Raw genomic sequence first — 23621 nt, forward strand, 5'->3', positions numbered from 1 at the left:
AGTACAAAAATATGTATTTTATTTTAATTTTTTTGCTATAAACTGAAGTTCTTTGAAAAAAACTGATTTTTTTACGGACAAGTCCAAGACAAGCCAAACTTAATTTTTAATACATTAAAAAAAAAACAATATTTTTCTTTAAAAACATTTAAAACAAGTGAATACATGTATATCAAATAAATGATTAAAAAAAATTTTTAGTTTTTTATACCTTTAGGTTCCTTAAACTTGAACACGTCTCTCAGACGCAAGTTATCTTTATAGGGTAACAAAATAACGTTATCTTTCTAGGGTTAAAAGTATGTAGGGACAGCTATTGCAACTGCAGGTATGGCACCAACAACAACAAGTATGTAACACTTAAAAAGTCGCACCAAGCTGCACTTGCCATCCTTCATTCTACCTGATTTGCTTCGTTGCTCGTGTGAAGCACAAAAAATTCCATTTACTTTTATTTTCTTGGTGAAGTTTACCTATTCGTTTGCTTGCTCGCTCATTCATTCGTTAGCCCTTTTGTCGCTTCGCTGATTTTTGTATGTTTTTGTTTTTAGTTTTTCGGTTAGTCGCATAACATTTTTTGATAATTTAAAACTTTATTTTTGTTTGTGTACAAATACGAATGCATTTAGCTCGTTTTAAATTTCCAGTAAATTTTGGTTAGAATTAATTCAACGCAGAAAATTTAAATTCATTCAATTGTAAACAAAATTTTCTTATTATTCCTGTTAATGTTTATACGAAAATGCAATCGCAGTTTTGTTTATATTTTGCGTCGTGCGCTTTAGTATTGCAATATCTACTCGCACTTTTCCAGCAATTAAAAGTTTCAACAAACGTTTATGAGTTTTCAGAGTCTAGTTTGTTTAGATTTTGAAAGTTTTCGCTTGGCTGTAAGTGGAATGAATGCTCGTGGCGTAGTCGAACTTTTGGAACAACAACAATAAAAATTCCATATGGCAATTGCCAAACAGCAGCTGATATGGCTCGATGCTCAATTTTTGAACAGTGCCGATGCCGAGTAGTCGGCAGGCCGATACCAATGGCGATGCCGACTACTTAAAAATAACTTAGATGAATATAAAATTTCATGAAACTTTCAATTGCACTAACACAACTATAAAAAATAGTTTTATAAACTACGTACATACCTAATATGCACGTTGCTTTATTAAAAAACTACCAAGAGTGTTGCTCTCTTATCTTGATATACTTGAATCCCCAGAGGCTATTCGTGAAATATAATTATATTTCGCTGGACAACCGCAAAAAATGGGCGCGCACTTCCTACCGGTAGTTTGCATTCTTCAGTTGACAGGGATGGACGTCATGCAAATAGACGGGCACATAAACACAAGCACGGCGTGTCGCCCATAACCGCCATTCCCACAAAGGTTATAGAAGCCATCAAAAAGGCCAAGACCAATCAATAGTCTCCGATGAAATAGCATCCGCATGATGCATAAACACTTTGGCGATGCAGGCATTATCTACTCAACGTATGTTTTCAACTTGCTCTTGAAGTTCTTTATCATTTCAGAACAATGAAAAATGGCAAGGAGAATTCCACTACTAAGACCTGGAAAACCATCTAATAAATGTGAATCATATAGACCGATATCGCTCCTTCCGCCTGTATGGAAGCCGTTGAAAACCGTTCAGCTTCCTCATTTTACTGTAAATCACTGGCTAGCCAACCATTATTATTGCATAATAATACCACCACGCTAAACGCCATATCCATCCAGATAAATTACGAACTAAAACATTAAAAATCGCATCATAGGACGGTGCTCGTGGCCCTCGAACTGTGAAAAGCTTTTGACACAGTCAACCACTGCACGCTACTCCAAGACATAGAAAACTTGCCCCTTCCTCCTTGTCTTAAAAGATGGACCTCATATTGCATGAGTTGCCAAAAGCTGTCGCTACAACTAAGGAACGAAACATCAAATTCCATGAGCATTGAGCAAGGTATAGCACAGGGCTGTGTCCTATCTTCACTTCATATCAAAGCTCACTTTCCCACCAAAAGATGTTAATATTATTTCCTATGGCGACGACTACACAATAACGACAACAGGTCCTGGCCCCTCAATATATGTATTAGCTGGTTTGCAAAATAAATATCATCTCCCTACTCTTTTTTGTTTTTTCCCACGCGCAATCTGACATTGTCTAAAGCGGCCACAAAATCCTCTAGTCGCTTGCACCTGGGGAAAGGATGAAGAAAAATACTACCCACTTAAAAAGCAATTGGTCAGTCGATTTTGTGCTGCGCGTTGCCAATTTGGTAGCCTTACTTAAAAACACAAATTAGAGAAGACTGCACACCTGTCAAAACACTGCACTCAGAGTTACCACAGGATGTCTCCTTATAGCCCCTAACCAATCATTACATTGTGAGCCGAGGGGGAAGCACAATCAAATGAGGAAAATACAGCTTTTGCTGAATCTTCAAAATAGCTCAGCAAACAACTGTCTGATCTAGGCCCACCTACCCCTAGCCTGAGTTGGTAAGCACTTTTTCCGGGTCACGCCCTGTGCACCCCGTTATCAATTTACTTTATCCAAGGCTTACAGAAGACGAAAGCATACTACCCATGGAGACACGAGCTACTCTGACTCAACTTCGATCTGGATACTGTTACATGTTAAAATTGCGCGTATCCACAATCGACCCCGTAATTTACTTATCGCCTGCATGCTATGTGTCCCCACAAGAAATCAACCATGATTATGGGGTGTTATGGCCTAGAGGGTTCAATGTGGTCATATTAAGTCGCTTCCGAGATGGTCGGGCTAGTACTTTAATGGTGATTTTAACCGGAACATACCGTTTCTATATACGGCAAAGGACCATCATCAAAACCATCAGGGATTGTCCTTATCGCTATAAAAAAACAACGGTTTGTAAGTAGTCGCATCTATTGAATGACACGAAGCATTATGCCCTCCCATGTCAATGCTTTTGTAGCATTATGCATTATGCTCTTCTATGCCAATGCATTTTTTATTCTGACCACACACAGTCATCTTGCATTCATATTACAATATCGACCTATATAAATTATGTTAACCCCAACACAGCGGGAGTTCAACATCACATACAAATGCTGACAGCAGGACCCATATCCGGTTACCATTAACTGGCGTATTGACCAACTCGTTAATAGCGTAACCGAACGTCAATGACAGTTTGTCAATGTACCTGCCAAAATATTTATACAATGACAAATATCTAAAATTAGGTCAAACTAATATGCTAACACAGAATGTATGTATTATGAATGTAGATACTTTTGGTTTGAAAATATTAATGTAACTATGTATATGTAGAATAAGAAATTTTGTATAAAAATAAATGCATTTCCTTAATAAAGTCAATCATATTCTAACGCTACTGATCAGCGTGTCTTTTCTTTTACGATTTAAATTTTTCACTGTGAGTATCCCTCTTATCCATCTTAAAAATGCTTAAAGATCTTATTTCGTTATATAAAGTCTCGAACTTCTACAGAGCTACAATCTCTTCAACGTGTTACTAAGATAGAGATGAAAAATACGGTCCTTGGCAAGACCCAAGATCCTAGCTAGCTTAAAAGTCAAATCTGCGACGCCACTTTAGCGTGTCCAATTTGTACAATGCTAAACCAGAATAGATGTTGCTAAAATAAGCAAGAGATCTATAAGTGCAGTCGGAATTCTTTGTATAACAAAAACTTCTTATGAAATTTTTGTGTGAATAGTCTCTAGGATACTATAGACTTTATGCAATTCCTCTGGCTCATCTATATTTTAGAAATGAGTGGCTGAGCGTGTTGCTAAGCGCAAAACTCGAGAACGGTCGGACCAGATTTCTCTAATACTTTTTTTTAGAATATTCCTTGAAGTATGAGGATGGTTCTTTTCTGCAAATTCATTCCGGGAAGTGGGCCAGGGTTCGATCTATTACAACAAATTATATTCACGGTTCGATTTGCCTGAAATTTGGTGTATGGGTAGCCCTTTGTAGTATTTACGAAACTTTTTTCCGGGAAGTGGACCAGGGACCGATCTACTCGAACAAATTCTATTGGCTGTATTAGTATTGTCGCCAATGTTGACATCACTAGGCTAGTTTATAATCACGCAACAACAAAAACATGAAGCAGCCAGTCTTATGTACATGTACACATTAAAGCTAGGCACACTTATGTACACGGCAACGAAGAGATACCTCACACACACAGGTGTAGTCATCAGCCGAAGTTGTTACTCACACATCTACACGCATATATGTAGCTCAATAACCAAGCAGGAGATACAGGAGTTCTAGAAGGCGGAACGTCTAGACTTTAGTATAAATATGCGAATGAAGCAAGGGAGAGTATAAAAGCAGCGCAAGCTGAGTAATCAGTAATCAGCTTGATTTAAACACGCTAGTAGTTTTGAAGTATAATTGTGAATTACTACTCTCAAATTAGTCTAAATAATGACCAGTTATTGGAATTATTTATTCGACAGTTCAGCGATTCGAACGTTAGTAGATGATTTCAAATAAGCGGATTTTCCCAAATTCGTTGCAGTATTTACGAACCTGTGGAACAGGGACCTATTCGAAGAAATTCTATTCGATTTGCCTTAAATTTGATATATAGGTAGTTCTGTGCCTACATTAGTACTTACCACAGTTTTATTTCCGGGAAATGGACCAGGGTCCGACTGGAAGTGGGCCCGGCACTGGGACTGGGACTAAGGTCGGGGCTGGGACTGTAGCTAAAAATGGAAATGGAAACTGAGAATAAGATAGAGAAGAATAAGAAGAGCCAGAGAAAAGAAGAACCAGAGAAAAGAAGGAAGGAGAAAGAGGTAGAGGTAGACGAAGATAGAGAGATAGGCATAGATGGAGCAGAAAAGAAGTGGGGGGTAAGACGGAGAGGGAGAAAGAGAAGCAGAGAAAGAGAAAGACAGACCAAGAAGTGCATAAAAGGATAAGCAAAAGGGCGCTAGAGGGGAAGGAGAGTCAAAGTTAAAACTTATTATAATGCAGATAGACCAATGTTAAGCAGAACAACATCTGCCGGGTCTGCTAGTTTAAAATAATTCTGTTCCCCCAAAATGCTGTTCCGATGTGTAAAAATTGTTATTTCATTTTACGTTAGAACATTATTTCATTTAGTTCTCACTTTGTAAAAAATCGAATCAAAAATATTTGGTTAACAGTTATTCGACTGACAATACCCGACAACTATCACGCATAACCGATTGACCCGAGTTCTAGCACGTTCTGTGGAATGTGGCAAAATAAAAGAGCCTGAGTAAATTTTTCTTTAACTGGCAACCATAATTTGATAAAATTTCGTTTTCATGAAATTGTCCGGTAATCTTGAATATCACAAATGTATGACCGAAAGAACTTCCTTTTATTTACTTCACGCGCCTTTGCCTTTGTAATTCGCAAGCTCAAATCAAAACTAGAATCCAAGCTTGAGGACAGTACAGTAATGAAATTTGCATATGTGCATACATTTTTAAAAGGAATACTCCGCTAAATGCACAATCATTAACTTTAAAAGAGTTAAGAAGTAAATACTGATACCGATTTCGATACTAACCGATGCCGACTAATCGGATGGACTCTATTTGCTAGGGAGTCCTAAGTAAACCTAATGAAGCGAGTAATAATGCTGGCTGGTATTTGAGTGCTGGGATGTTTTGTTGACCAATGTTTTTTGGCATTTGCATTTCATTTGAGGAATTCTCAAATGTGTTAATTAAAATTGTATTCATGAGCCATTTGCCCATATATTTATCTTTATAATATATCCACACGTTTTTTGTGCAAAAATGTTTTTTTTATAGGGCGTATAAACTTGAATGGGGGAACCGAGATTCGCTTAACGCATGGTCGACAAAACTTTCATTCATATAATTTTTGAGTGTATGCAGGAAGTGCTAAATTTAAATTATGATATACAAATAAACCAAAGATTAAATCGAACAAAAATATAAAACGCGAGTTTAAGATCGGCCCTCTTAAAAAACATAAGTTTGTACCTGAATTTGAAGGTTATGTTTTGCGGGAATTCGGGAACGATATTTTTGTATCCTTCGAAATATGACCGAAATAATTTGTAGTATAGATATATTGTACTTGAGAAATGAAATGTTTCCTCATGATAGCCGTTTGAGTTATGAAATCGTTTCCACGTAGTTGGGTCAGCGAAAAGAGTTGCACATGATACATGACAGTCATAGAGCTAGGAATGTCGTATATCATTCTGTGATGGTTAAATAAAATAAATGAAACGCCATAGCCTCCGAAGAGATTTAGGTCTAGCTTCTCTTCAAACTTACGTCGTGCTCCTCTTAATTCGTCCTACAAATTGACGGGACGAAACTTACTTGTTTTGTGCCGACTTCGAAAGGCATCTGCAAGGCATATGAGTTTTCACTGAGAAGCTTTTCATGGTGGAAATACACTCGGAGTGCTTGCCAAACACTGCCGAGTGGCAACCCGCTTAGAACATTTGTCTTCTAATTGAGAAAACTTATTTCTAAAATTTTGAAGGTGCTTTGCCAGGGGCGTGAAGCCAGGATCTTCGATGTGGTAGACGGAGCTCGCTACCACTACACCACGGCGGCCGCCAAGAACTGGAAAAAGTCAAACTATCCAACAACCGTCTGTCCATATAATCTGTTGTCGACAAGATTCAAAGTAACTCACTGGTGACAATTGCCAAACACAAAACAAATAGATAGTTGAACCCATTGATTGGGTACTGAGCGAGAGCTAGTACTGGCGTCAAATGGAGCTGCTCGTTCTTCTGCCTCGAGATCTAGCAACTCTGCCGCATCCACGAATCAGCTCTACCGCCCCTAGTAACTGGAGTCTTGACCTCGCGAACGCAGCACACAAACACAGAACGTACTCAAGTGTTCATTACTGCAGCCCACAATTCCTACATCCGTTGTTACTGACGAGACTTAATTTGTAAAAATGTGACGCAGTGTCCAGTTATTACTCCCGCATGAGCCGCAAGTCTTCTCTCTGTAGAGATATGAGCAAATTTGTAAGTCCGATATTGTAGAGTTTGCACACGACCTTAGAAATGTTGCAAACTTTGGATGGACCATATGAAACTCGTTTCTCGTTTTGATTTTTGCCAAGCGGATTGTGACGTCTACCCCCGGTTTCATCGAGTGCTGTACCCTACTTCACCAGCTCACAGGCCTTTTCGTTACGTTCCATTCCTTTATGACCGGAAACCCAGCATATATTTATGGCCCGGCCTAATCAAGTGATGATGAAGTACTGTGTGAGATTATTGCCTTATTGGTCGCCTGACTATCAATATATATATATTGACGCAACTGAAGTTTAAACACGCCTCCTCCAGAGTTTCCGCTCTTTTACTCACGACTGCAATTTTCGGCGGAAAGACACTACAATGGTGTTAATTTGAAACCATCGTTATGCACATGTATAGTACGTTCTGCCATTTCCGCATCCTTGCGCCAGCCCTCCGACTACATTGTAGCTCCTAGATCTCATTTGAAGCTTAGGAACGGAACAGTATAGCTTGTTCGCATTATATTAAATGACGCTATATTACTATGGCCATTCGGCCTGCACTCAAGCTGCCCCGAGGCCTTAAGCGTTGTTGCAGTTGTCAAAGCTATCTTATTGGCCATTAGCTCTGTAGGCGTGATGTGCAGAATGGCACCCAATGCTACTTTCGGGTTAGTTTTTAAGGTACCCGTTATGCTTATCGTTGATAATCTGCACACTTCTCAAGTTTTTTGGTATACCTACTTTTTTGTGCGGCTTTTCACCAAATAAGGCTCCCTAGTAAAATATGGGTTACACAATTACTATAAATACCAAATGAATAAGTGTGAGCGATTGGTTCCATGCGCGTACTAGCATCCTGTTGTATCCAGCTTAGGCTAAATTTAATTCGGGACTTTATATTTCCTACGGCTTGATTTTTCGGCGTTATATATGAAGACTACTCCAGCCGTTCTCCAAGATTCCGTGGAGTGGTTCAGTTTTGTTCAACCCTCAAAGATTGTTCTTCTTGGCAAACGTTTTTATCGCCCATTTAATTATGAGTACCTGGACTGCGTCTCTCCTAGATAGGACTTTCCTTAACCTCGCCGTTTCGCTGGAGCATTCTATGTCCGCACAGAAATTTTTCAACGAAGTCCTCTTCGACCTGTTGATATCACGTTAGTAGAACCTCAACAGATCCATATGTTCGACCCAGCACTCCTCGCCCGCAACCTCCGCAACTTTCGCCAACTTAAAAATCTCCCTTACCTGTTTGTCTCTCTCCAAATTTGATAACTTGATCGTCGCAAAATAAATATCTCACACTCGTGCAACCCGGATCTCAAAGCAATATTGAAATAACATAATTTGAAATTCATGTTTATCCAAAGAATCCACTGGAGTATACAGAATGAGGGCAAGAAAATCAAAGAAAGGATCGGCGCATTCACCCCTTGGCAGTCACTTTACTGTGGACGAATATGAATTCGAAGCTTTTAAATACTTCGTCTGCCTGCGAACCAGCATTAACAGCGACAACGAAATATAAAACGAACAGAGAATCACTCTTACCAACAAGTGCTTATTTTAATTGATTGGGTAATTTAAATGTAAAGTCCACTCTCGTCTATCAAGATCACTATCCTCCTAACTTACGGCTCGTAGTTATGGACAGTTAGAAGAGAGGATGGAAAAAGCGCTTGGAGTATTCAAGAGAAAAGTAAACATCATAGCTGCTGTAATGCCGACTAAAAAAATATATGCACATACCGTCACCCCAGCAAGTTAGGGAGTTAGTATATACCTGCGGTAGGTATGCCTGTCGTAAGAAGCGACTAAAATACCAAATAGATTCAAGGGGTTGTGTAGGACAACCCTTTGAAGGAGTTGCCAGCCCAATATATAGCTTCTCCAACCCAATTGTCAACCTCACCTATCCGAGGTGAATCAGAAGGTCGCATGTTGTCATAAAAAATCGTTCCCGAGATGCTCGGGTTTGGCACCGGAACGTACCGGATCTGCATCCGACAAAGGACCATAAACATCGCTAACACTCCCCAAGGCCTTCGGGGAGTGTCCTTATCGCTACAACAACATCATGCACATTCCGTCCGCTTGGAAACCTGCTAAGTACCATTTCTTCCAAAAATGACTTTTTGATGCAAATTGATAGAGCAGAAGCTTATAGGCCTGGCATAACAGTACCATCAAATATTGGCCACACACAGTGCAAATCAACTTTATGATGAGTTCACTTCCTATACGGTTAGTAGGTTTGCACTATAAGTCGACGATATGTAGTTATTTTGTTATTTTTAAAATGAATTATGAGCCCGAATGCCAAAGCTACAAATTTTTAACTATTATATCCATATTGTTTATAGCATACTTAAGCATGCAAATTCTAGCAATATTGATTTATCAATCACTAAAATACAATATCCATGGCCCTTATGAAGTGCAATTGCACCAATGGACGAAAAATGTTTTTGGCTGCCACTGATAAACCGAGCATTAAATTGAAAAAAAGAACAACAAAATAAAAAAGTAAGGAAGGCTAAGTTCGGGTGTAACCGAACATTACATACTCAGCTGAGAGCTTTGGAGACAAAATAAGGGAAAATCACCATGTAGGAAAATGAACCCAGGGTAACCCTGGAATGTGTTTATATTTTGCGTCAATAAACCAATCCAATTACCATGTTTCATCCCTTTTTTGTATTTGGTATAGAACTATGGCATTTTTTTCATTTTTGTAATTTTCGATATCGAAAAAGTGGGCGTGGTCATAGTCGGATTTCGGCCATTTTTTGTACCAAGATAAAGTGAGTTCAGATAAGTACGTGAACTAACTTTAGTAAAGATATATCGATTTTTGCTCCAAGTGTTAACGGTCGATCGGAAGTACAGACAATAGACTGTGTATAAAAACTGGGCGGGGCTTCAACCGATTTCGCCCATTTTCACAGAAAACATATCGACATAATATATATGCCCCTACCTAATTTCACAAGGATTGGCAAATTTTTGCTCGATTTATGGCATTAAAAGTATTCTAGACAAATTAAATGAAAAAGGGCGGAGCCACGCCCATTTTGAAATTTTCTTTAAAAAAAAATAAATAAATGTAAGGCGCGATAACCTTCGAAGAGATCTAAGGCCGAGCTTCTCTTCCAATTTGCGTCGTGCTCCTCTTGATTTTCGCTACAAATTGACCGGACGTGACCTACATGTTTTATGCCGACTCCGAACGGCATCTGCAAAGCAGATGAGTTTTCACTGAGAGCTTTTCATGGCAGAAATACACCCGGAGTGCTTGCCAAACACTACCGAGGGGCGACCCCGCTTAGAAAAATTTTCTTCAAATTGAAAAATCTTATTTCTAAAATTTTGATGTTGCTTTGCCCGGGAGTTGAACCCAGGGCATACGGTGTGATAGGCGGAGCACGCTACCATCACACCACGGTGGCCGGTGGCATTTTCTTTTATTTTTGTATTTTGTTGCACCATATCATTACTGGCGTTGAAAGTTGACATAATTTATTTACATACTGAAAATATATTAAATTTTTGTTAAAATTTTACTTCTACGTCATCCGATTTTGCTAATTCTTATTCAGAACACATATAGTAATAGGAGTAACGTTCCTGCCAAATTTCATCATGATACCTTCAACGACTGCCAAATTACAGTTTGCAAAACTTTTAAATTACCTTATTTTAAAAGTGGGCGGTGCCACGCCCATTGATACAAATTTTCTATTCTGCGTCATAATATCAACCCTCTCACCAAGTTTCATCGCTGTATCCGTCTTTGGTAATGAATTATCGCATTTTTTCGGTTTTTTGAAATATTCGATATCGAAAAAGTGGGCGTGGTTATAGTCCGATATCGTTCATTTTAAATAGCGGTCTGATATAAGTGCCCAGGAATCTGCGTACCAAATTTCATCAAGATACCTCAAAATTTACTCAAGTTATCGTGTTAACGGACAGACGGACGGACGGACATGGCTCAATCAAATTTTTTTTCGATACTGATGATTTTGATATATGGAAGTCTATATCCATCTCGATTCCTTTATACCTGTACAACCAACCGTTATCCAATCAAAGTTAATATACTCTGTGTGCAAATCACGCTGAGTATAAAAATAGCAAAGAGAATGAAAAGCAGTGCAGTGTTTGTGTTTGTATTGCCAAAGTCGAAAATTCAATAAATTTCACATTTCATTTCATTTCATTCGGATGCAATCAAAACCAATGCAGCTTTATTTGGCCATGGCTGCGAACGAATAATTAGAGATAAATGCGATTTTAAGTGTGCACATGCTTGATGAATAGGACATAACCCAATAAACACAATATACTGCCGATTTCGAGACGAGTTCGCGAAATTAGGTTTGAATGGCCTTATTGTATCGACCAAATACTAAATGGGCATCAAACAAAAGGTGCTAACTACAGTTTTAGTTAATATTAAGTATTTAATATTCACTAATTTATAAAAAGGTTAAGATCCTTTAAAAGAGTAGCAAATTACGCCAATCATTACTCCTTACCGAAGGTGGAACATCACATCACTGAATTGTTCTTCTGCCAATCGCTATTAGCATCAAAGGATTGTCAATATGTAGAAGTAATCATAAACCAACATGTTGTCTGAACTGTATCTCCGATGATTACAAAAAAATTATTGCCCATGTGCCAATGCCTGATCGGTGGTACACGGATTGATTTTTAAAGTTGGTATCTACATCTGTACATCAGATTTTTGGTCATAATTTCTATTTGTTCACCGGAGTTGTGTAAACCCTTATCAAATATCTCGATGTCATTAATATTGTTAGTAACTATAAATAGTTATTCTATCTCGTCAAACATACATATATACACATAGTTGCCACTTGGTAGTAGTTCTTTGTTGTGATCACCCGTGATACATTGGTAGTAAAGTGTTACGTACTCGGTTTTGAAACCTCATATCAATCGCCAGATTTTCGGTAGAATTCTCGGACAGTTTTCTTTACATCTCAAGCTCTTCGCAATCAAACTTTTATTTTTTATAACAAAGCGTCCCTTTCTACTTTTATCAATAAGATATATAGACAGCATTCATCTTTTTCTAGGAATTAATTCATTTCTCCTTAATGTATTTGATTTCCCAGGTTCGCTGGAGTCCTTCAGTGTCCGCAGGGATAATGCGTAATAAGTAAACTGCCCTCCAATTTGTAGCGCTTGCTTCTTAATCTTTTCTACAAATTTGTGGATCTTCATTTTTTTATAATTGCTTCGGATGGTTTGGTTGGGACCTACGTTAGTGTGCCACGGCCGCTGTATCAGATCTCGAGGAGTTTATCATGTGTTTCTCTTGCCAAACAATCTACACACCACGCCAATGATACTTAGATCTGACGGACAAATGTAGCGATCGGAGTGTTAGAGAGGTTTACATGTATGATACAGTTTGGAGCTAGTCAAAGTTTGGAGAGGGCTTACTTGTTTCTTTCCGCATCAGCTTGAGCATTAAGCTGCAGACATTGGTGCTTTATCGGTAACCGTATCGGTAACCTTATAACAGCTGATTCGACCAACCTTATGGGAATCAATGCAATTGGTTATTGGTGCCGCTAAGGTCGTAACGGTATCGTAGCCAACCACAGCGACTACAGCGATACGACATACGGCACCAATGACTCCCGCCTTAAGCTAATAAACTCCCTATCTACAGAACTCTGCCCCTCAGTAGTCATTTGTCCGAAAGGTTTGCTGCGATCAACCAGCGCCACAATCAGTGATTACTTTTCCACATCACCAATCTTCTCGAGAACAGCCGAATTTTTAATGTTTTAGTCTCGCTATTGGTTATCTGGCCTACAGCTCTAAATCCACTTGTCTTGTCTATGCGAATACCCTGCTTCGCGGCCCTGAGACTGGATCCTTTCTGCTTCTTGAAAGCAGGCTTGTCACCTTCCGCCGTATGTTGTCTCTTATTCTGCCGTTCGACGCTTCTTCCTTTCCGTATCGATTTCAGTACCGAGGATCTCTCGCAGCAAATTTCTTGAACTGTCTTCGACCTATTTCTACCGCCTCACGGGCTCATGTCAAGCGCTCGCTATCCAATTCTATTGGGTAGACCACTGTTCTTAAGCGTTAGACAATTCTTAGAGCTGCTGCAGAGCTATCTTACTACCTCTGCTCCGAATGCTTCTCCACTCTACTTTTCCGTTTGCATTTGTATGCTTTTCCAACACGTACTCTCTACTGCTCTTGCTCCCCGAATCCGACGCATTACTTATTGCGTTTTCGTCTTCAGTGGCTTGCGACTCCATTCTCGCTCTCTCGTCGTCTTAATTTAAATAGGATATTGAGTCGTTCATCTTGTTCATACTACCACCTGCCCGGCAAGGCGGGCTCAGCGGTACGGTATTAAATATGGGGAAAGAACCGTCCGCTGCAGCAGCGCCCCTTACTATGGTAAGGCCATCGACGATCCGTTGAAATACAGCCGGATATATACGCTGACTGCAAACACCATGGATTGGGGGGTTCACAGTTCTTGGTCACCGACATTCCGCCGCCCTCCTATGAGGCGAAACGGCGTAGATGCCAGCCCTAAGCTGCTCAGCCGCATAGTCGGAGGCTATGGAGTGGCTATCCCATCTAGGGTTTATTATAGGTTACTTTGCACTTTCCGATCCGAGAGAGACACACATAGGCTGAATATGCCCTTAGTTTTACCAGAAGTTTCTTCTACAACCGAACCAAAGAACCACGAGCTATGTTATATAATAATTCCGACCACTTATATGCAAATACTAGAAGCTTTAAAGGACTCACCGTACTTGCAGCTCCTTGATATGGTAGATATGTTACTCTCAATAGCTCCTTTTCTAGATTGTTTGATAATGTGCAAATCTTGTCTTCTCTTTATCTAGCCCAATCGGATTGGGACGTCTACGGAACCGGTTTCATGGTTTACGCTCCTTTAATCTAATTCATCCTCTTTTTCACTTCCAACTATACCAATGTGCCCGGGGACTCAAGATAGATGTATCTTTCTCCCTGTGTGGATTATTTCTAGGGATTGGTCACACGCTAACCTGCTTTTCGATGTTGTGCTGAGTGAGGTTACTGTCTTAATTCCTGTCAATATATCGCATGCGTTGTTGTAAACAGATATGTCGCAAAGTTTAAATTTGTTGGGAAAACTCAAACAAAGTTTAATTTTTTCATACAAAATTATGTAAATTCAAAGACCACGGGTCTGGTTTTTTGCCCCTAGAAGTATTTTATGTATGTGAAAATAAGTAATCTGTCCAGCCAGCTGCTTTAGGGTAACACAAAACGAAAATTTTGTTTTACATATATCAGTTTACAATAAAACGTTCTCTGGGCAAATACTAAAAGCTTTCTAGGACCTATGACACCTATGCTTCTAGATCTGACAGCTGTAGCATTCCCAGACTCCCTGTCTTAGCCTGGCAAGCGCAGGCCACGAGCACAAGACATGCTCGATTATTTCCGTCTCCAACAATAGAAGCAACTTTGTTAGTCTAAAGTTGTAAGACCTACACATAATCTACGACACTACAGCCCCGCGCTTGAACCCACGCCTTTCCCGCTTCGTCGATCATGTCCACCTTTCGCCTCCTCACAATCTTATTGGGATGTCTACGGAGCAAGCTCGAAGGGATGCGCCCTTTTAGCCAGTTCATCCACTTTTTCATTCCCATCTATTCCCATTTCCTCTGGGGCCCAATATAGATGTATGCTTTTCCCAGTCTCGATTCTTTCCAGGGATTGCTTACACTCTAAATAATTTTTATACGCTGTGCTATGCGAGATGACTGCCTTAATTTCTGCTGGGCTTTCAATATAAAAGTTAACACTGCTGCAGTTTAAGCTATTCTCTTCCAGGGTTTCTACTTCTTTCGGTACGGCTAATACTTCCGTTTAAAAAGCGCTACAGTGATCTGGCAGCTTGTAGGATCTGTTTATTTCTGGACAAACACAGTATACCGCAGACCATACTCCTTCCACTACTTTTCAATCATCTGTGTACATATTGTAACGAATTTACTGTAAATCCTCTTATTTGCAACCTTCTGCTAAGTTCGAATCACTAAACTGTTGAATAAATAACTCCAATATTTAATAATGCAAAATGGCCTTTATTCAAGTACTTCACAATAAATAACTCTACTTTTGCCCGACAGATAGCGTGCTTAATCGAAACTGATGGCAGCGCCTCTACCGTGGTTGCCTTTTATACTCTTTGATTTCCTCGTTGCATCTTCTTGGCGATTCCATTTCTAGAATTTACTAGTTGGTTATCTGTTATAATTATAACTACAGATGTCGTGTATAGCTATCATATGCGCGTGTGTTTGTGAGCGGCACTTCCACAATTATATTGCATATCTCAGATAAGATATCTGCATGTGTTTGTGCGTTTTCTCCCTGCGTATACGTACATATGTGTAGTCATAATGATTGAATTCTTGATGTGACTTGAATCACTGCTTAGCATCGGCTTAGAGATGATAGAATCACTTAGTGCTGCTAATATTCGTTACACTGCCCTCCACCTAAGTCTGATCGTCCCGATCAGACAAATCTCTCGATCTAAACGCTGCCAGCCTTTCCAAATGAACCACTTTCATTTTGGTTCGTGTTTTGCCAATGCTTTGTATGCGGTACACTACATCGTTGATCCATTTTACAACTTTGTATGGGCCTTCCCAATTACACTGCAATTTCGGGGACAAACCCTTTTTTCGTAGTGGGTTTTATAACAGCCCCAAATCTCCTTCCTGAAACCCTTACGAATTAATTGCTTTAGCGTACCTCGCTTTCATCTTGTACCTCATAATCTTTGCTCGTTGCCTTACCAGATCGTGTATCTCTCTCAGCTCTTCTTCCAAGACACCAGTGGATTTCTTGACATTTCTCTCCGCATCGGTATCTATCCCATACTTCAAATCAGCTGGCAGTCGAAGGTCATTGCCAAAAATTACCTTTGCGGGAGTTTGGCCCGTTGTCTCATGTACTGCTGATCGGTAATCCATCAAGAATAATGGTATGCGGGTATCCCACTCCTTATGGTACTTGTATACTACTTTCCTTAAATGCTCCTCCAAAGTTCTATTGAAACGTTCCACCGTACCATCGGACTGAGGATGCAATGCAGTTGTCCGTGTTTTCCGAATGCCAAACTCCTTGCACATTTCTTGGAACACAGCTGATTCAAAATTCCTGCCTTGGTCAGAATGTAATTCCATTGGTACCCCATACCTTGTAACACAATCGTTTGTAACCACTTCTGCTACTGTTTCTGCTTCTTGGTTTGGGATTGGGTATACCTCTGGCCATTTACTGAAATAATCCATAACCACCAGTACGTATTTGTTTCCGCGGTTGCTAGTAGGAAATGGTCCTGCAACATCCATGGCGATCCTTTCAAATGGTGCACATGAAATAATATACTGCTTAATCTGGCCATGACTTCGTGTTTTGGGCCCTTTCACTCTGCTGCAAACATCGCAGATAGCAATCCACTCGGTGACCGACTGACGGCAACCAACCCAATAGAATCTCTGCTTAATTTTCCCGAGCGTCTTCGTGATTCCAAGATGACCTCCAATTGGACCATTATGCAGCTCTCTGAGCACGTCAGGAATGCTCTGTTAGGGAACAACTATCAGTTTCTTCTTGCATTTACCATCCTCACTCTACCATAATCGATGAGGGCAACCTGATATCAATTCTAAACTGTTCCACTGTGCCCAATATGACTTCGCAATGGGACTCTCTGCTGACATCTCTTCTCTGTTTTGTCTTTCGTTTCGTTTGAGTCCTTGCATAACACGTGACAGATCTGTATCTTTTAGCTGACACTTTCTTAGCTGTCCCTTGTCCCATTCATCTGCACATGTTATAGTCATTAGCCGGACATCTATAATGTCTTCTTTCGCATCAGCATTTCCATGGGTACTACCTTTTCGATGCTCAATGGAAAAGTCATAGCTTTGTAGTCGCTGGATCCACCGTGTCAATTATCCTTCCGGATTACGGAACTGCAGAAGCCATTTCAACGCTGCGTAATCTGTCCTGACGCGGAATCGCTGGCCGTAGAGGTATTTGTGGAAATGTTTTATGCACTCTACCAATGCCAACAGCTCTCTCCGTGTAACGCAATAGCTCCTCTCTGGTTTTCCAATTGAACGGCTGTAATATGCAACTACCTTCTCCTGTCCATCGACCAGTTGTGATAAAACGCCTCCTATAGCATATCCGCTCGCATCTGTATCTAGAATAAACATTGCTCCTGGAATCGGAAACCTACTTCTTGCTCCTTCTTCCATCAAAAAGCTTTATTTTTTCTTGTTAGCTCGTGGAGACTATGGGCTACGCTGACGAAATTTGGTACAGATCGGCGGTAATATGTGCACAACCCAAGGAAACTTCTCAATTCATGCAGATTCTGTGGTCTTGGCCAATCCTTTACTGCCTCTATCTTTTCATGCGCTGTACGGATACCTTCTGTCGTTACCTTGTGACCCAAATAATTTACTTCCTTTTTAAACAGCGCACAATTTTTGGGACTTAGTTTCAGACCAGCGCCAGCTATTCTCTGGAAAACTTCCTCCAAGTTTTAAAGATGTTCATCGAAGTTCTTGCCCAATACGATGATGTCGTCCATGTATACCAAGCATGTTTTCCAATGCAGACGTTTCAATACCTGATCCATGAGTCTCTCAAAAGTAGCTGGTGTATTACTAAGTCCAAAAGGCATCACTGTAAATTGCCAAAGACCATCTCCGACGCTAAAGGCTGCTTTTTCGTTATCTGCCACTTTTCAAGCCCAGTGTGGAAAACCATTTCGTACCAGAGAGTGAGTCCAGGGTGTCGTCAATTCTTTGTAATAGGTAGCTATCCTTTTTCGTGACGTCGTTCAACTTGCGGTAGTCCACGAAAAATCTCATTTTCCCATCCTTCTTCCGCACAAGTACCACAGGTGAGCTCCATGGACTAGCTGATGGTTCGATGACGCCGCTGTTGCTCATTTCTTGTGTGATTTGACTCTCAACTTCCCGCTTCGCCAGTGGAACACTACGTGGAGCTTGACGTATCGCCCTCGCGTCTCTAGTGTCAATTTGATGTTTCACAACATTGGTGCGGCCTGGTTTGGAACCATCCTGGTCAAATATGTTTGCGTACTTTAGTAGCAGTTGCTTCGCCTTTCTCTGATAATCTTGTTCTATCCCCTCCGTCCATGCAGTGATGTCATTTGAAAGATCAGTCTTGCTAGTTGAAACGTGTTCCTGGAGCTGTTCACAGTTAATAACTACTTCAGTCTCTTGGCATCTTCCCAATATAGCTCCTTTTGTCAGTTTGAGTGATGACTTGAACTCATTGAGTACTCTTACCGGAATACGTCCATCTTGTTTTGTCATAGCCAGGGTTTTTCCTGCAAGTATGTTCGGTGTTGATTTGTTTGCTGCTTCTACAACCCACAATTTGTTTGTCCCACAATCTCCATCAACCTTTGCCCAGATGACTGCTTCTGATTTTGGTGGTATTTGCTGACTCTCTTCAACCACCACTCGTTTACTGCTGTAGCCTCTCTCGTAGCCGAAATTAAGTGGCATATTCATGTTCTTATATCTCATCGTCTTGCACTGCATGTCGATCTTGATGCCGATTAAGAAGTCCACTCCAATTATGGTTTCAGCTACAATCTCTGCCACTATAAAATGTTGTACTACCATGACGTTCCCAATTGCGACTTCACATGATACCTCTCCTAGAACCGTGGTTTCTTCTCCAGTGGCTGTACGCAATCTTGCTCCATGCAATGGTATTATTACCTTGTTGAATAAATCCGCTCGAATGATCGAATGAGATGCACCCATATCTACAGTCAGTAAACGTTCCTTTCCATCCAAATTTCCTCCGACAGTAAGATTGTTTGTCCTTCTTCCAATTTGTGAGATAGAAATTATGGGGCATTCAATTGAGGGAGCAAGCTGTCGCCCCTTGCGGCTGATTCGCTTTAGTTTAACGATTGAGTGGACTTGGAGATTTGCTCATCTACTTCAGCTCTGCGTTTACAGCCATCCACATTGTTGGAGCTATTGGGACCGGTGCTGCAATATCGTGCAATATGACCTGGGTTGCCACACTTGAAATATTTAATAACTCCGGCATTTTTCTGTTGTGATCCCTTCCAAAATTGTGTCTACCTAATCTGGTCTTTCCACTTCCACACGATGAGCTTTGTATGCTGGTTTACTCAATAGTGAGGCAGTTTCCTGCAATCAATGCATATGATACCGTTTCTGCAAATGTTGGCTTTGGGTTTGCCTATGTGGCTCGCTTCGTTTCGACGTCCCGTATGCCATTTATAAAGCTCTGAATTTTTACCCTTTCGGTGTATTCCACGGGTGCGTCGGCATTCACCAAATGTGCAAGCCTTTCGACATCTGACGCAAACTCCTGCAAAGTCTCATTAGCTTTTTGGTAGCGGTTTTGCAACTCTATTTGGTGTATCTGCTTCTTGTGTTCGCTTCCGTATCGCCTCTCTAGAGCGCTCATCAATGTTTCGTAGTTGTTCCGCTCTCCCTCGGGAATAGTCAATACGATTTCAGCAGCAGATCCTTTCAATGCCACGAATAGTGCAGCAACTTTATCTTCAGCACTCCAGTTGTTCACTGCTGCGGTCTTCTCAAACTGAATCTTAAACACCTGGAAAAGAACAGAGCCGTCAAAAGATGGAGTTTTTACCTTCGTATTGCTTGCTGAAACAGCTGGGCGGTTTAGTTGCAACTCCTGTACACGACCTCTCAAAGCATCCACCTCGGCCTCGATTTTTTCCTCAAACTGCGTTATTTTCTCGTCCATGCGCGCTTCGAATTTTGATAATATATGCGCCTCTTGCGCTTCGAGTTGTACTGTTATGCGTGTCTCTTGTTCTTTCAATTGTGCTTCCATCTTTGATGTAATCTGTGTCGACATTTCTGAATTACGCGTTTCTTGTGCTTCAATCTTCGATGTTATTTCAGATGACATTTCTGCAATACGTGTCTCCTGCGATTCCATCTTGGATGCCATATATGTCTTCTGTTCTTCCATCTTGGAATGTATGCGGATCTCCTGGGATTCTAGTTGAGATGCCATATATGTATTCTGTTCTTCCAGTTGCGATGACATTTGCGACGACATTGATGTTGCTGTTGATGTTTGTGCAGATATTGCAGCCAATATCATGTTCAAGTCTGTGCTCGTAACTGTCTGCGATGTTTCATTTTTCTCTTCAATTTTTGTTGTCTCCTCGCCATCAAGAGGAAAGACATACTCTTCCACGTTAATTCCTTCTGCTTCCATTGCCTCTCGTAGTCGTGCCTGAAGTTCGAGTTTAATGCCGCTTGTATTCAATCCACGGCTCTCCAACTCCTTTTTCAGTTGCTGGATCTTCAATTCACTGAACTTTGCAATGTCCAAGTTGTATTCAAAATCTTCGGAATTTATTCAACAATTCCTCTTCTGAACCAATTGTAACGAATTTACTGCAAATCCTCTTATTTGCAACCTTCTGCTAAGTTCGAATCACTAAACTGTTGAATAAATAACTCCAATATTTAATAATGCAAAATGGCCTTTATTCAAGTACTTCACAATAAGTAACTCTACTGTTGCCCGACAGATAGCGTGCTTAATCGAAACTGATGGTAGCGCCTCTACCGTGGTTGCCTTTTATACTCTTTGATATCCTCGTTGCATCTTCTAGGCGCTTCCATTTCTAGAATTTACTAGTTAGTTATCTGTTATAATTATAACTACAGATGTCGTGTATAGCTATCATATGCGCTTGTGTTTGTGAGCGACACTTCCACAATTATATTGCATATCTCAGATAAGATATCTGCATGTGTTTGTGCGTTGTTTCTCCCTGCGTATACGTACATATGTCTAGTCATAATGATTGAATTATTGATGTGACTTGAATCACTGCTTAGCATCGGCTTAGAGATGATGGAATCCCTTAGTGCTGCTAATATTCGTTACAATATCTATCGTCTCGTCGCCCTTTGAGCGCCCTTCCACCAACCATCCACTTCAATTGTGGCTTTCGGATCTCGCTCGAAGCGCAGATAGGGAATTTGGTAGTCTGTTCATCTTATAATAACGCTATACTACTACGGACGTATGGTCTCCGCTCAAGCTGCCCCGAGGCACTGAACGTCGTTGCAGTTATTAACGCTATGTTCTTTGCTACCAGGTCTACAGGTGGAATTTGCAGCCGTGGGTGTTGTTTTCAGGGCTCCCGTAATGCTAAGCATTGATAGCCTGCTTAATAGAGATATACGCCGCCGCTTCCGCCGATTTTCGTCGTTTTTCGCAAGCCTCCACCGAATGTCAAAAATATCGGCGCGGCGGCGGCGGCAACGTTCGGCGCGTTACTATATTTTCTACTCATTTAAGACTGTCTATGCCATTTATTGTTCATGTCGAAAATTGGTCGAAAGTGGTATCAAAGGGCCTAGTCGAACATGTTTTCAAATTGTCTTCAAGTTGTTAAAAAAAGCAAAATACCCAAAAAATTTGCCGATTTTTTAAAAAATTGTATATTCCGATTGGCTAAAATAATAAGAGATTAGTGATGCAAAATCCCTTAGTAGATTCCAGGGGTTTTAACACTCCTTTGAAATTATTCTCAACTCATACTTAAGTTGAAGGTATTGTAACGATTTTTCTTGCAAATCCTCTTATTTGCAATCCTCTGCTAAGTTCGAATCACTAAACTGTTGAATAAATAACTCCAATATTGAATGATGGAAAAATGGCCTTTATTAAGTACTTCACAATAACACTCAAACTGTGCAACGAATAGCTTAATAACCAAACTGATATCTTAAAGGAAACTGACTTTCAAAATAATAGTGCTATTGCTCGCTAGATATCGTCTTACTCGTAACTGCTTGACAATTCAAATCAAACTGACTTACTTCTTACTCGCTGGCGCCGCTTTTATAGTTTACGCTGCATACTTCTAGGCTCTTCGATTTCCAGAAGTTACTAGTTGTTTCGGCTACAAAATCGCCAGCCACAACTACGTGCACAAATTATTGCTCTCTCTTGTGACAACTCAGATAAGGTATATGCATGTGTTTGTAGTTTACAGTCTCCCGCACACACATAAGCGTATAAGTAAATTCATCGGTGTGTGACATCTCATCTCTTGCTGCCTTGTATGTAAATGTTGCTCGTCGGAATGTGTACATATGTGTAGACGCAATTATTTATTCGTTTATGTAGATACATAATGATTGAATTATTGATGTGCATTCACGTCACTGCTTAGATCGGCTTAGAGCTGGCAGCACTCCTTAGTTTTGCTAATATTCGTAACACTGCCCTCCACCTAAGTCTGATCGTCCCGATCAGACAAATCTCTCGATCTAAACGCTGCTAGCATCGCCAAATGTACCACTCTTCTACTCCGTGGTTTCTCAATGCTTTGTATGCGGTAGATGGTATCACTGAGCTTCTTCACAATCTTGTACGGGCCTTCCCAACTGCACCGAAATTGGGCTGGGACACCTTTCCGCCGGTGAGGGTTGTTTAACAGTACCAAATCTCCATTCCGGAAACCTTCCGAATTATTTTCCCTGTCGTACCTGTGTTCCATCTTACTACTCATTATTCTGGATCGTTCTCTCGCACTCTGTTGCTTGGCCAATGAAGAACTACTTTGTAGAGCTTGTTCTTGACGGATTGGCTTCACATACTCAGTATCGTTCCGACGTTTCCCAACAAAAGTGCGCGCTGGCTTGAAATCATCCTTGCATTCTTTCTGAAAAATTCTTTCAGTGAATTTAGTGCGTCCATTAGGGTTTGTTGATGCCGGTCTTTTCCTCGCAGGTACTTTTAATTTCGCTTTATTTGGCACATTCGATCCATCAACCTTTGCTCGATCTACTTTCCTTGACTTTCGTGGTCTCTGTCGAATCTCCTCGACCAGCACTCGCTTACTGCTGAACCCTTTTTCCAAACTGAAGTTAAGTGGCACATCTTGGTTCTCATAATGCATCACCCTTCTCTGCATATCGATCTTGATGTCATGGTCAACCAAGAAATCCACTCCCAATATAACTTCATCAACGATCTCCGCCACAACGAATTTGTGTAGAACCATGACCTTCCCAATTAGGACTTCACATATTACTTCTCCCTGAACTTGGTTATATTCGCCTGTGACCGTACGCAACCTCGCTCCAGGTAATGACTTTATTCCCCTGTAGACCAAATCAGATCGAATCAAGGAATGAGATGCCCCCGTATCTACAGTCAGTACACGCTCTTTACCATCCACATTCCCTCTGACGGTAAGACTGCTTGATTTCCTTCCAATTTGCGACACAGATATCACAGGACATTCAACAGCCGGGGCAAGTTTTCGTTCTTTACATTCGACACGCTCTTGCTCATTTCCGCCAGCTTTGCGTTTACGGCCACCCACATTGTTGGAACTATTAGGACCAAGATCGCAATGACGTGCAATGTGACCTGGGTTGCCGCACTT

At 40.6% G+C, this 23621-nt stretch overlaps 1 protein-coding gene across 1 annotated transcript in view; it reads right to left on the minus strand.

Annotated features, from left to right (window-relative positions):
• Teh1 (tipE homolog 1) overlaps nucleotides 1–23621 on the minus strand; it is a 277167-nt gene that overhangs the window by 61067 nt on the left and 192479 nt on the right. The window lies entirely within an intron of this gene.

This window comes from Eurosta solidaginis, chromosome 1 (assembly GCF_040869045.1).
Source record: "Eurosta solidaginis isolate ZX-2024a chromosome 1, ASM4086904v1, whole genome shotgun sequence".
NCBI classification, from domain to species: Eukaryota; Metazoa; Arthropoda; class Insecta; order Diptera; family Tephritidae; genus Eurosta; species Eurosta solidaginis.